The sequence below is a fragment of the Hipposideros armiger genome, unplaced genomic scaffold (assembly GCF_001890085.2).
Source record: "Hipposideros armiger isolate ML-2016 unplaced genomic scaffold, ASM189008v1 scaffold_7, whole genome shotgun sequence".
NCBI classification, from domain to species: Eukaryota; Metazoa; Chordata; class Mammalia; order Chiroptera; family Hipposideridae; genus Hipposideros; species Hipposideros armiger.
The window spans coordinates 8,005,446-8,018,547 of record NW_017731357.1 but is presented as its reverse complement, the minus strand read 5'-3'; the positions used below and the strand labels follow the sequence as shown (position 1 = coordinate 8,018,547).

Below are 13,102 nucleotides of genomic sequence, written 5' to 3'. Positions count from 1 at the left end.
CCTTCATAATCCCAGTTCATTGTTACATCCTGACTTTCTGGGAGGTTTTTCCTTAGCTGGCCACACTGCAAGTTCCTGTGTCCTGGTAGGAGTTCATCTTACTGCTGCTTCTGGTTTTCTGCAGATTGACCTTTGAGTATTCTAACAGGCAAATCTCCTTCCTGTAAAGTGCCATAAGTGCTGTTTTCAATTCATGTGACCTGTGAATGCCTGTGAGTATGGTTATTCTCATGTTGCTTTAATCTTGTGCACCATGACACTTATTTGCTTCCTCCAAGACTCCTTCCCCAGTTGACTTCCGTTTCACATGCTCAAGACCATATACATATCTAAGAGATATATAATCTTGCATCTTTGGTCCTAGACTTAGAAATAGCATGGCAGTCATTGCTTCCATTCCATTCTGGGTCCCTTGGGTGGCCCAGTTCATCAGAGCTTCATTGCCTTTCTGCACGGCTGAGTTATTGTTGGGGATGCTGAACTCAGTTTTTCCTTCCCAGTGCCTCTTGATACGCAGCCATCTTTCCTCACAGGAGATCAAGCCCCAGTTGATAGGAAATCTTTCTGTGTGCACATGCACACAGCAGTTTGCCAGTGGGAATGGCTGCCAATGGTTCTCTATAGTTGCAGGAGTTTGTTTTCCCTGGATGGCAGTGTTGTACCACACAGGTGGCCTCCAACACAGTAGGCTCCTCATTGATAGGAGTTTCTTTGTGGAGAAATGCCTTTGGTGTGTTTGGGCTTCCTACAGACATTTGTGACAGTTGAGTGATGCAAAAAATGTTTTCATGTTGTAGTGGTTTTTGGCTTATTGTGAAGCAGAAGGTGTGTCAAGATTAGTATATGCTGTGGGCTTCACACGAGGTAACGGATTGCTCCAGCCCCAGGAGGGCTGGCTGGCTGTTACATCAAACCTGGAGCCCCTGAGAGTCCCATAGAGCCCCCCACATCATTTGAATCGCCTGTTGAAGGAAAGTGTTAAGAATTCTCCGCTATGTACCCTAACTTTTAGGGCATGGCATGGCTCTCTGGCTGACTGGGAGGGGGAAGAAAGAGCACCTCCCTAGAATTACACCTTAGGGAGATATTACCTCTCTCCTTACTCACTCCCTAATTCTGGCAAAATACTGTAGCCTTTAATCTTTTGTCCATTTTTAAATTGAAATTATTTTGAAATCTTACTATTTGCGACAACATGGATGGACCTAGAGGGTACTCTGCTAAGTAAAATAAGTCAGACTGAGAAAGACCAATACCACATGATCTCACTTACATATGGAATTTAAAGAACAAAATAAGCCAACAAACAGCAGAAACGGACCCACAGATACAGAGAACAAACTGATGGTTGCCAGAAGGGAGGGGGTTTGGGGAGCTGGGTGAAAAAGGTGAATGGATTAAGAAGTGCATTACAAAGTTACAAAATAGTCACAGGTATGTAAAGTACAGCATAGAGAATGTAGTCAATTAATGTTACAACAACTATGTATAGTGCCAGGTGGGTACTAGCCTAATGGGGGGGGTGGATCACTGCATAAATTATATAAATATCTAACTACAATGCTGTACAGTGTACACCTGAAACTAATATAAATAATACTGAATGTCAACTGTAACTGAAAAAAAGAAATAAATAATGAAATTGTATTAACTTAACACCTTAACCATGGTGAGCTCTCTCTCTAAAAACAGAGCAGGCCCTCTTGGGTGAAACCTAATTGCTACCTATAAAAGGCTTCTATACTAGAGTAGAAAATACCAGAATGCATGCTCGTAATGAGGGTGAACATTTCTTTGAGAAACTGTTTAAAATGGGTAGATGGGGTTTCAGTATAAATCTTACTTCTTTTTTTTTCAATTTTATTGGGAAATTGGGGGAGAGAAACAGACAAGTTGCTGTCCTTTTGTTCTTCAGTCTAGTTGTGGAGGACGTCGCTTCACTGTCCCAAGTTGGTATTATCATTGCGCTTTTCTTGGGTGAGGCAGATTGGTCGCTGGCCCCCGGATGGCTGCTCACGGCGGCTCTTGGCAGCTCACGCCAGCTGCCGGCCGCTCATGGTAGCTTTACAGCAACCCACTGCAGCCCACGCTGTCACCGGTGACTCACGGCAGCCCAGCTTCAGGTTGAGCTGTTGTTCACCATCTGAGCTGTAGAGGGCGCAGCGTCACTGGCCCTCATGTGGGATCTGAACTGGGGACCTGCTGCTCAGAGCTGGCGTCCCAAGCCAACTCCTAACCAATGCGCCACTCTGCTGGCCCTAAATCTTCTTATGTAAATCAATCGTGGTCAAGTCTGAAGCCCCTGAGTTGGAGGGTCCTGGCTTCTGCCTTAGTCTGAAATTCCTGCACACTCCCATTAACTTGCTTTTGCAGTTGGCCCAGCTCCTGCTCTTCAAAGCCTCGATTGTGTGGAACCCTCCTTAATTATATGGACCTGGGTCACTCATTGCTAGGTCATAAATCATCAGACAGATTAAGTTATGAACACAGTGCACTTTCTGAGGCAAAATATATACTCAAGGACTTAAGTTTTTTTTTATGATTTAAAACAAATTGGTTTTCTGTTAGTTCTCAGTTAATAAGAAAACTCCATGAACCCTAGCATGACACTCTGTAAGCATTTTGGTTAATCGACACTTACCCTCAAGTGCAGAAGTTTAAAGCGACAGCAAGCAGGGACCTTCTCTGGGGAAAGGGCAGTCCTTGGTCCCTTTCCTTTTTATGCTTTCATAGGTGGGGGCTTCCTAGTGTGCGTGAGGAATGCATTTACCTATCTGTTCAACACTCTTTGCCTAGCAAGCAAGGAAATTGTTCTAGCAAGCTCTTCCCAGCAACATCTAGAAAGTCTGATCAAAGGCATATTTAGTCTTTAGGAGAATGAGATGCGACTAGTAGCACTGGCAGTTTACTGGGCGTTGATGGTTACACACAGGCCTAAGTGATTTAGTTTACATGATCTTATCTTGCCCTCTGAACAACCTTCTCAGGTGGCTATCATCAGCTCCCGTTTACAGAGAAGAAAAGTGGGTCTTCAGGAAGTTCTGTGACTTATCCAAGGTCGCCTGCCTGAGTGGTAGAGAAGGGACACCGATGAGTCCAGCATGTGAGCCCAGCACTCACATGTAATGTTGTCTTGTTTGGTGATTGTATGCATATATTCCCTCCTGCCTGGAATGTTCTCTCTTGCTCAACCCCGGCCATCGGAACGTATTCCATCTGGCAGGCCCTAGTCTGGATGTTAGCTTTTGTGAATTCCTGTTCTCTGTACCCATGTGGCACGTGGTTGTCCATCTTATGGCATGTCACATTCTGCTGTGTGTTGGTTTATTGTTGTCAGCTGTGAATATTACCTGCTCTTGGGTTGCAAAACTCAATGGATGGCTCTACTGCTGCTGCTTTGGTTTTGGTGCGGAGGTACTTACTCTCTTCATCAGTGGGGTCTGCTTTGGCAATTTCAAGTTCAGGCTGAAGCCTTCCTTCATCTTTGAACAATGATTCTTGTTTCCTGAGGGATGAGAATATTTTCCTTCACCTTTATAGTAATCTCTATAAAGTAGTTTTATATGAGGATCATTATTTTCTGATTGTAACTGTATTTGCCAGAGTGATTCTTTCAGAAATCTCACCCATGAATAGGATAGGCTTTCTGAAAATATATACATAAGCAAAAATTGACAGCTTTTATTCTAGATCAGATCTGTTCCATTTTTTGCTGTTATATACCTTCATGAGTTTTGAAAGGAGATAGGGAAGAAGCCAGGAGGAATAGAAGTAGGATTAAAATATGCTGATATGGAAACTGGATTTTCATTGCATTTAAAAAGTCTGAAGGTAATTGAAACTTAGCTTACCAGGAATTGGATATCTAGGATGCCTGCCTTATAGTAGGGAAAGGGACACTTCCATTTCCTGACACCATGCTCTGGGCTGGGCTCCATATTTTAACTCCTCTTGGCTTCCTCTCCACCCCCTTTGAAAACTCATAAATAGCATAACAGTAAAATAGGGGAACAAATGAGCCTTCCCAAGATCCCATCTTATCACTGTTTTTACAGATGTGGAAACAGGCTCAGTGAGGTGCTGCTCAAGTTTACAACAGTCCCTATCTGATAAAGCTTGAATTGGAACCCAGGCCCACCTTTCCTCAAGGCTCTTTGTTCAGAGTATTTGCTGTTCAAGGAGAAGCCCTGGAATTTTCTATGTGCGATAAGAGACATACTCTTTCAATTAGTGTTTTCCAAACCGTCCCCCTCCTTTTGCCAAGGCTGACTAGATCACTTACACTTGGAAATGAATTGCTATTGTATTGGATATGTTAAGGATATTTTTCTCCCTCAAAATGCTAAAATTTAACTTAACCCTTTTGCCACGATGGTGATGGTCGGATGTATCCGAATGAATATTTCCATCCACTGACTGTAGATGGCAACTTCCAGAAAGGAAGTTTAGGTAAGCAGATGTACGTTTTTCTATATTTTTGTGTTTTTCAAGAATGGATAGCGATAGGAAATTTTTATACATAAAAATAATATCATTTATATACAAAGCAGTTCAAATGGTTATTAAATGTATAAAATAATCAAAATATCAACTTTATGAGTTTTTTGTGGATTTCTGACACATTTTGAAAAAAAAACCTTGAAATCAATTAATGCAGCAAAAGAGTTAATAATATGTCTTTCAGAGGGAAATTTCAGGGACTCTGACATTTACGTGTGAAGGAAAGATTAGAGCAAGATCATGCACCTCATACTTCTCAAATGACCTTAAGTGGGAGACATCTGCCCATGAGTTGAGGCTGATTCTTCTTTGGAGGTGAAATAGCAGCAGTGAGCAACACATTTATTGAGCACTTTCTAGGTTTTAGGCACAGTACTAAACACTTTAGGTATTTAATCCTCCGCAAAATATATATGGTATCCCCACTTCACACATGAGATAAGGGAGGCTTTGCCCAAAGTCACACACAAAGTTAGGTAGTCATGGGAGCTGGGTTTTGTGTCTGGTCAGATGGAAGGCAAAGCCGGTGCTCAGTCTTTGTACCATAGGATTTGTATGTAAGTTCTGGGCCTTGGAGACGAGTGCACTGCCTTCTAGTGAGAGGTCCCAAATGTGTTTGCAGCACATTTGATGCTCAGAACGCAGTTACCTCTCTAAGTACTTCTACTGTCTACAGTTCCAAAGAGAGGCTTTGAACTTTCTCAAGTGAAAGTTATTTGTTTTTCCTTCTAGATGTTTGTGTAGAGTTGAAGAACAAAGAAAATTGCACGAAACTAGTAATAAAGCTGCCGTTGTGAAGGCATGTGCTTCGTTCTTAACTTGCTGCACCCAACTTCTGGCTTACTTTTATCTTCAGGGTGACACTGATGGAATTAACTATGAATAAAGGAGCCCAAAAACCCTCTCTGAAGGAGGTAACAGCCCTCTGGCCAGCTCTACCCAACAGCAGAGCTCTCTTCCTTGATACCACTTCCTTGGTGTACTTCTCAGGGTGCTTTCCCATTTTGTTTCAAAGTGTTTCCCATTTTGTCCCCAAGGGGCAGATATTATCTTCATTTTACAGATCAGAGATGGAGGCTCAGACCAAAATTGGCAAAGATAGGATGTAAAGGGACAGGCTAAAAAAGAGAGAGAAAAGAAAAATGCTTTTCCCCTGGACCATCTTTTTTAGTCTTTTGGAAAGTGCTCTTACCATTTTATCCTGGGATTTGTGAGCTCTGTCTCCATTAGTTGCCACCTGGTGCTGCTACCACCCCTTAATTTTCATTACAAAGTATAAAATACTGATTTCCATTAGGTATGAAGAGTCTTCCTCCTATTACATAGATATCTGTCACATTTCTTCCTGAAAGCAATTAGCAGTTTCTTTTGTTCTCTCTCTGGCATGCTCTGGTGTGTGTATTTCTTTTGCCTGTCTGCAGCGACTCCTGGGGATGAAAGGGAACACATCTCAAGGTTATAGGTACCATTAAATTGGGCAGCTGTGGCTAGGACATCTCAAGACTAAACTTAAGATTCAGGGTGACCATGACAGATAGAAGTCAGCAGAATGATGTTGAATAAAGGTAAGTTGACAATACCATCATGGGAGGGGAAAGCCACCAATCTTTCAGTGGATATTTATGGGACAATGACACTTTAATCATCACTGTGGACTCAGAAACAGCTGAGAGGTTGTCTCCAGCGTCCACCTATAATATATTTTGTGACCTAAGACCTAAACATGAAACAAATAAGGAGAGAATAGCATGTCATTATAAGTGCAAACAGGGTGGCCTTTGTAATCTAGGGTGCTCTGAAAAATTGGCTTCAGGGCAACAAACATTGGAAGTACAAAACGTTCAATAAGATATCACCTCTGACCTAAGGGTGGGGGGGGCCTCCCTACTGAGAAGGAATACATGTAAGTGATCACTCATATGTGTGATATAAAACAAAAAGCAGCAAATGAACAAACAAGCACACTCATAGACACAGACAACAGAAAGGTGGTTACCAGAAGCAAAAGGGGATGGGGGGAGGACGAAGAGGGTAAAGGGGATCAGATATATGGTGACGGAAGGAGACTAGACTTTGGGTGGTGAGCACACAATGCAATATACAGATGTTGTATTATACAACTGTACACTTGAAACTTACACAATGTTATTAACCAGTGTTACCCCAATAAGTTTAAAATTTTAAAACATATAGTGTAAACACGTAATGGAAACAGATACAAGAGTAGGCAGCTAGAGCCAATGGCTAACAACATAGACTGGAATGATACAGCTTGGGCTCGAATCCTGGCTCAGCCACTTATTGATCATGTGATCTCGGGCAGCTTATTTAACCATTGTCTACCTCTACCTCCTCATTTGTAAAATAGGGAATAATGATAGTATCCACGTCATGGAAGGTAGGATTATTATAAGGATTAACTAAGTACACACACACACACACACACACACACACACACACACACACGAGTTCCTAATACATGGCAATGCTATGTAAGTGATGGTGAAGAGCAGTACAGAAGGGGAAGAGAACCTCCACTGGAAAAGGATAGGGTGGAGGTAAGGGAAAGTTGTACAGTGGGTCCTTAGCACAGGGTCTTTAAAATGTCCAGGCAGACAGTGAGTAAAGACACAAAATGGCCGGGTGGGTTACAGGGAGCTGCAGCTGGTTGAGTATTGTTTAAACATCAGACTTGAGTGTAGGGGATTTAAATCCCAGGAGAAAAGATGACCCAAGTTGGGCTGTAAAGGATGCATAGAATAATGATTAGTGGAAAGAAATGCTTTTTGGGTTGGTGAGAATGTCTGAGCAGAGGCATAGAGTTGAGGCTGTTTGTTCAAACAAATATAAAACAGTATGCCAACAAGGTCACAAGGGGGACATTTCAGCAATGTGGTTGGTGGCTAAGTCAGGAGAAAGTACTTAATACTAAAACATGGAATTGTGATTCAGCCTGTAATAAACTAGAGTTTCCCAGGTTCTACTAAGGAAAGCAAAATTGTGGGGATGAAAGCTGGGTGTGAGAGGAAAGAAATGAGTGACAAGAGGACAAAGACAAAGCATGCGTTAAGGAGGGAAAATTGGGAATTGAAACCAGTTTCGCTTTGGTGGTAATGAATGAAAGATGATGAGAAGGCTGGTATTTTTGCTATAAAAGACTAACAGAGTAAGTCACCAGAGTTCATAGCATCCCATGAATGCTCTGTGCTCCTCTCACTCCAGTAGTCTGAATTTTGCTCTCAGTGTAGGATGGACAGCTCCAGTGAGTGTAATAAAATTAGTGGAGCTCAAACTCCCCCACTCTTCCCAAACTGTGCTGACCTCAGTAAACTATGCACGGGAGAGAGATTTTGATTCAATAGGGTGATGTATAGGCTAAAATTATTCTGAGTCACCTGTTTTGGGGACCATTTTGCTGAGAAGTGCTAATGCTTCTGACCTTGAGTTTAAGAAACAACAGCACTGTTGTGCTGGTGACATTCTGTGATGTTAAGTAGTTATTTCAACCGTGTGTGACCAGAGGACAGTGATTGGGAATGGGGAGAAGGCACACTAACGTCAAAATAAATCTTTATACATTATACTGTAGCTTGGTTTTTCAGTGATTTGACATTCAGTGTCCCTTTTGATTTGTGTCTTTTGCATTTCCTTAATGATTTTTGAATTTCATAATAAATTAAATATTGTCACTATAAACAGTCCTGATAAATCTACCCATGTTCCCTAGAAACTCGTTTACACCCGTCTCTGTAATAGAAATTGTTTAAAGGCATTGAAAGGGAACACTTTGAAGACTTTGAAAGAGTATGTATGGGTGAATGGATGATTTGGATTCTAGCCCTGGCTCTGCCTCTAAACTAGCTGTGTGTTCTCAGGCAAATATTTTGCTTCTCTGGGCCTCAGTCATCTCATATGTAAAATTGTGGGGGTTGGACTAGCTGATGATGTTGATGAAGAAAGTAACTAACATTGATTGCTTCTACCACACTAGGTAGCATTCCAAGTACTTTACACATATTAACTCACTTAATCTTCCCATCCACCCTTTCACGGAGGTACTGTCACTGACTCCATGTTGTAGATGGGGGAAGGAACACACACAAGGAACTTGCCAAAGGTCTCCCAGGTGGTAAGTGGTGTAGACATGTTTATTCTAACCAGGGAGAATGCCCCTGAGCCTGTTCTCATGGCCACCGCTGCCTCCTGCCTCTCACTCTCTCCCTGCTGACAGTGGGTTACTTCTAATGTGGCATCCAGTGGGGGGTTAGGAAACATCATGCCAGTGTTTCTAGTGAAGTCACCCCACTCATCTGCACTATACTCTGACAATATGAGGCTGAGCCCGCTCGGGCTGCTCATTGTTCTTGTGATGTGTGGTTGGGGGTGGTGGGGAGGGAGCCTCCAAGAGCTTCTAGTGCTGCTACTCTAGGAGCCCATTGTTGCCTGGCTGGGCCTGACCCCGTTGACCAAGGTTGCTACAGAGCAAAGCAGACCTGCAGATGAAGGAGCTGCCAAATTTCCAAGAGCTCAATTTAAAGCAATTTATCGGGGATTTGCAAATGAATGAAAACAAGCTTTTTCATTAGAAGGCAGAAATGGCTGTGCAGAAAGTGAGGAGATGGGTATTCTCCAGCTGCAAACCAATATGGCTTATTTTTCTTAAACGCCAGAGCACCTCTGGGTTCATAACTGCCTAGATGCTTAACAGAATACAAGACTTTCCCATGAGGCAATTCAGAACATAAAAGGATTCTAGGCAGTACAGATTCTTGGTAGCATTCATGGCCGTGGAAATATTTTATTATTACTATTTGGAAATTACTATTTGGAAATAGTAATAATAAAATAACAGTGGCATAACCAGTTTTCGGTTAGCATTTCCTGCTTACCAGACCTGAATGGTTGCTGAGTATCTTCATCAACCTTATGAAATAATAAAGTTAGAGCCTCTGTATACATGAAGAACTCAAAAGTGTAGGGTTGTTTTTGTTGGTGGTGATGGTGGTGGTGGTGGTGTCTGCCCAATTTATGTTTAAGTTAGAGTACTTCTTGTCAATCACCTGGCAGTGAGTTCCTGGCCTGGCAAGTTCCAGACTTTTATTGGTCAAATAGACTTAAAACTTTGGTTTTTAATCTGGTAAGAGTTGACGCACTTTCTAAGGAATCCTGTAAAGATTTTAAAACTTTGGAAAAAAGTCTTCCGACAGAAACAATAGATACAATACCATAGAGCTTTTGCTGTAATATCATTTTATTACATGTTCACTAAAGAAAGGCAAGGCTGCAGGATTTTGTGGCCAATGGATGTGGCTGTGGCTTTGATTAGTAGAGTTTGTTTGGTAATGTGGCTCATACAAATTAATATGGAAAGTTGTGGGGGTTTATGAAGATGGCATTTGTTTTCCCTCTTTCCCTGAGGTAACAGTGGAATAGAGTAGAAAGATTGGGAGGGATGGGTGCATGTGAAATGGGTTCTCAACAGGGGAGGTCAGAATCCACATGAGAGAGATGAGTATAAATAGATAAAGTATGTTCACTGTTACCATTTCTTGGAACAGTTTTTGAAATTCCAAATAATCTTAAAGGAGGGCATGAAGTTGTCTGTGCTCACCAAAAGGAATATCAGCTTAAAAGTGAAGAAGCTTTAGTGACTTCACAGTTCCAGTGCACAATGATGTGTGAGATATATGCTGTAATTATATGCATTCATGTGAAGTGAACCGTCCCTAAAGTTTAAAAAAATGTGTTCAAGTGATAGATTTGGGGTATTATTCAATTTTTGAAATTCTGCCTTTAAGCCAGAGAGCAAGCACATGTGCAATCAAGCAATTTCATTGCTTTCATCATTACTTCTGGGGCATTTGTGTCTTCAGCTTCCAGATACTGGGGGCCATGGGAGAGCAGGTTGTTTCAGCTCGTGACCCTTCACTGAGGTCAGCACTTATGTTCTCCCATGCTCCACTTACAAAGAACAGTGCTGATGTGTATCTTGAAGATAACTTGAGAAGGATCTGAACTTCAGGGAGCATTAAGGTGCTGAGGGTGGAAGGGGAGAAAATCAGCAAAGAAGTTTGGAAGGGGCTCGTGGGAGGTAAAGTACAGCATAGGGAATATAGTCAGTATGTATAGCGCCAGGTTGGTACTAGACTAAATCACTTCGTAAATTACATAAATGTCTAATCGCTATGCTGTACACCTGAAACAAATATAAAATAATATTGAATGTCAACTGTAATTGAAAAAATAAAAACGAAAAAGCAATGTAAAAAATAAAAATAAAAAATTCTTCTGATGGCCCTGTTCTAACACAGACGTTTCCACAGGTTGGTCTTGCTAGCTAGAGACCTTTAGTTAAGCTCTGTAAATTATTCCCCCAGTTGGATTAAAGAGAGAGAACACATGAGGTTAATACATAAACCATCATAATAAATTTGTCCTGACTTTTACTGAAATATGTCTTTTGCAATACAGCATTTTGTGTCAAGGATTCCGTTTTTAACACTATTAACTTCTAGAAGGTACCAAATCTATTGACAAGATAAGCATTTCTTGAGTGGGTGCTGTAAGTAGGGCACCATACTGGGTGCTACTGGAAATATAAAACACAATGGATCCGTGCCTAACATCAACTGGTTGCATGCTATTAAGATGACAAGATGTCGAACATTGTCAGTTTCAAGACAGATGGAAACTACAATCTGCAAAGTGACATAATCATGGCAGTATTAATTTGAATCAGTTGGGTTTTGTTTTTAACTCTTTGATATTCAGTCTTTATTCTCAGGGTTTGAATATGGGAGAGCCCTGGACACTGGATGCTAGGCTCGGATGGAGTCCTGTAGTTTGAGTCAGATGGTCAACTCTGGTTCCTATACATTTGGAAGATGTTAATAAACTCATTTTTCAGGAGAACTTACAATTTGGAGAACCAGGCACAAGTTGGATACATTTTAAAAAATGAATTAAACCAAGTACCGGAAAGCTACTTTATAAAAGTTCCTGGTGTGGTGTAGTCGTAAAGACTTGACCTGTAGTCAGGTCGTTAGGTTTTAGTTAGGTCTTGGTCACTTGTAGACTGTGGGACTTGGGTGAACACTTAATTTTCTCTGAACCTGAACCTGCTTGTTCGTTTTGCAAGTGGACATGCTGATTAGGTGGGCCTCGTGGGGTTATTAGTACTAAATGGAATTTTATGAATGAAAATAGTTTATAAACTGTAAAGCACATTACAAATGTGAGGTAATAATTTAATTTTACTTGTTAATAGAAAACCCAAGAGCCATTTTCTTCCTCTTGCTGTCTCTAATGATTATATAATAGCATTTCTTCACTCATTCTTTTCCTGTTCATGTTTTAAGGGAAGACCTCAATCAAGATAAAGATTATCTCTATCATTCCTTGGTGCCCCTTTCTGTCAGTCTCGTCCCTCCATGGATCGTCACTCTTAGGATTTCTATCACTGTAGGTTAGTTTAAGCTTTTGCAATTGAAATGTCTTAAGAATCAACAGATGCCGCTATTATGTTATTTTGGCTAAGGAGGGTCCCTGGTGCAGTCCCAAACTTGCTTGCTTTTTTATTTACTATATCATTTATTTAAAAAAAATATATATATATATATAGAGAGAGAGAGAGCGAAAGAGAGAGGGAGAGAGAGAAAGAGAGGGAGAGAGAGAGGGAGAGAGAGAGAGGGAGAGAGAGAGGGAGAGAGAGAGAGAGAGAGAGGGAGAGAGAGAGATCCTTCTAGCATTTTGGAAGGTGCTTATTTTGTATGTGCTTCAGCCTCAGGCTCTTTCTAGCCCCAAATGAATATGTTAACAGATTGTGAAACAGTGTGACACCCCTTCCTACGCTGTATTGTCTATATTTATCCATTTCCTTCCCAACAGCCCAGCCCTTGTTTTCATGTCAGCGGGAGTCCCAACCATAGTAGTTGAAGCCACTGTCCACTGAGCTGGCAAGTCAGAAGAGGAATGGTATTTAACCCGATGTGGCAAAAGGCTCAGTGTAGGCCCGAGCATGTCCAAAGGATCCTGCCAACCCCATTGGATCATTCACGAGAGAACTACTTTGAATGGTCCTTAGAGGACAGGAGGTCTGTAACAAGCTGGTTACTTTAGGAGAATGTCATTTATTTAGGTCACTTGGCATCAGTTCTCACATGTGGTCAAGGGCCTGAGCCTCGTTTGGGAAGAAGCCGAGGGAAGGATCTGGCCTCCATGCAGTCGCCCCAGTTAGGCAGCCAGGGCATCCGCGCCTTAAGCGGGTTCTAGCTACTAGAGTGGAGTTTCCCCAAGGCCTCTTCTGGACAAAGGGCTGTGCTGGTGATGGGCTGATCTCAGAAGGCAGTGACTTGGTCTTGGTCTTCCACCAGAATTTTCTGGTGCTGCACAGACTACAGTGTTTAAAGTAAGGCTGAACAGGTAGACTGCTTCATAGACCCTCCCTCTTATTCCAGGAAGAAAGGGACGGCCAAGCCTGTCGGGGGCAGGTAGTCAGTGAGTGACCCTGCTCATAGTTTTTTCTGAGCATCTATTCTCCTAGCTCTTTCTCATAAGATGGGGCATAGGGACATGGCCCTGTTTCCATCACAGACAGTTGCAT

The 13,102-nt window shown here is 41.9% G+C and overlaps 1 protein-coding gene across 1 annotated transcript in view; it reads left to right on the top strand.

Annotated features, from left to right (window-relative positions):
- TSPAN7 (tetraspanin 7) overlaps positions 1 to 13,102 on the top strand; it is a 132,731-nt gene that overhangs the window by 78,264 nt on the left and 41,365 nt on the right. The gene's annotated exons all lie outside the window — the stretch shown is intronic.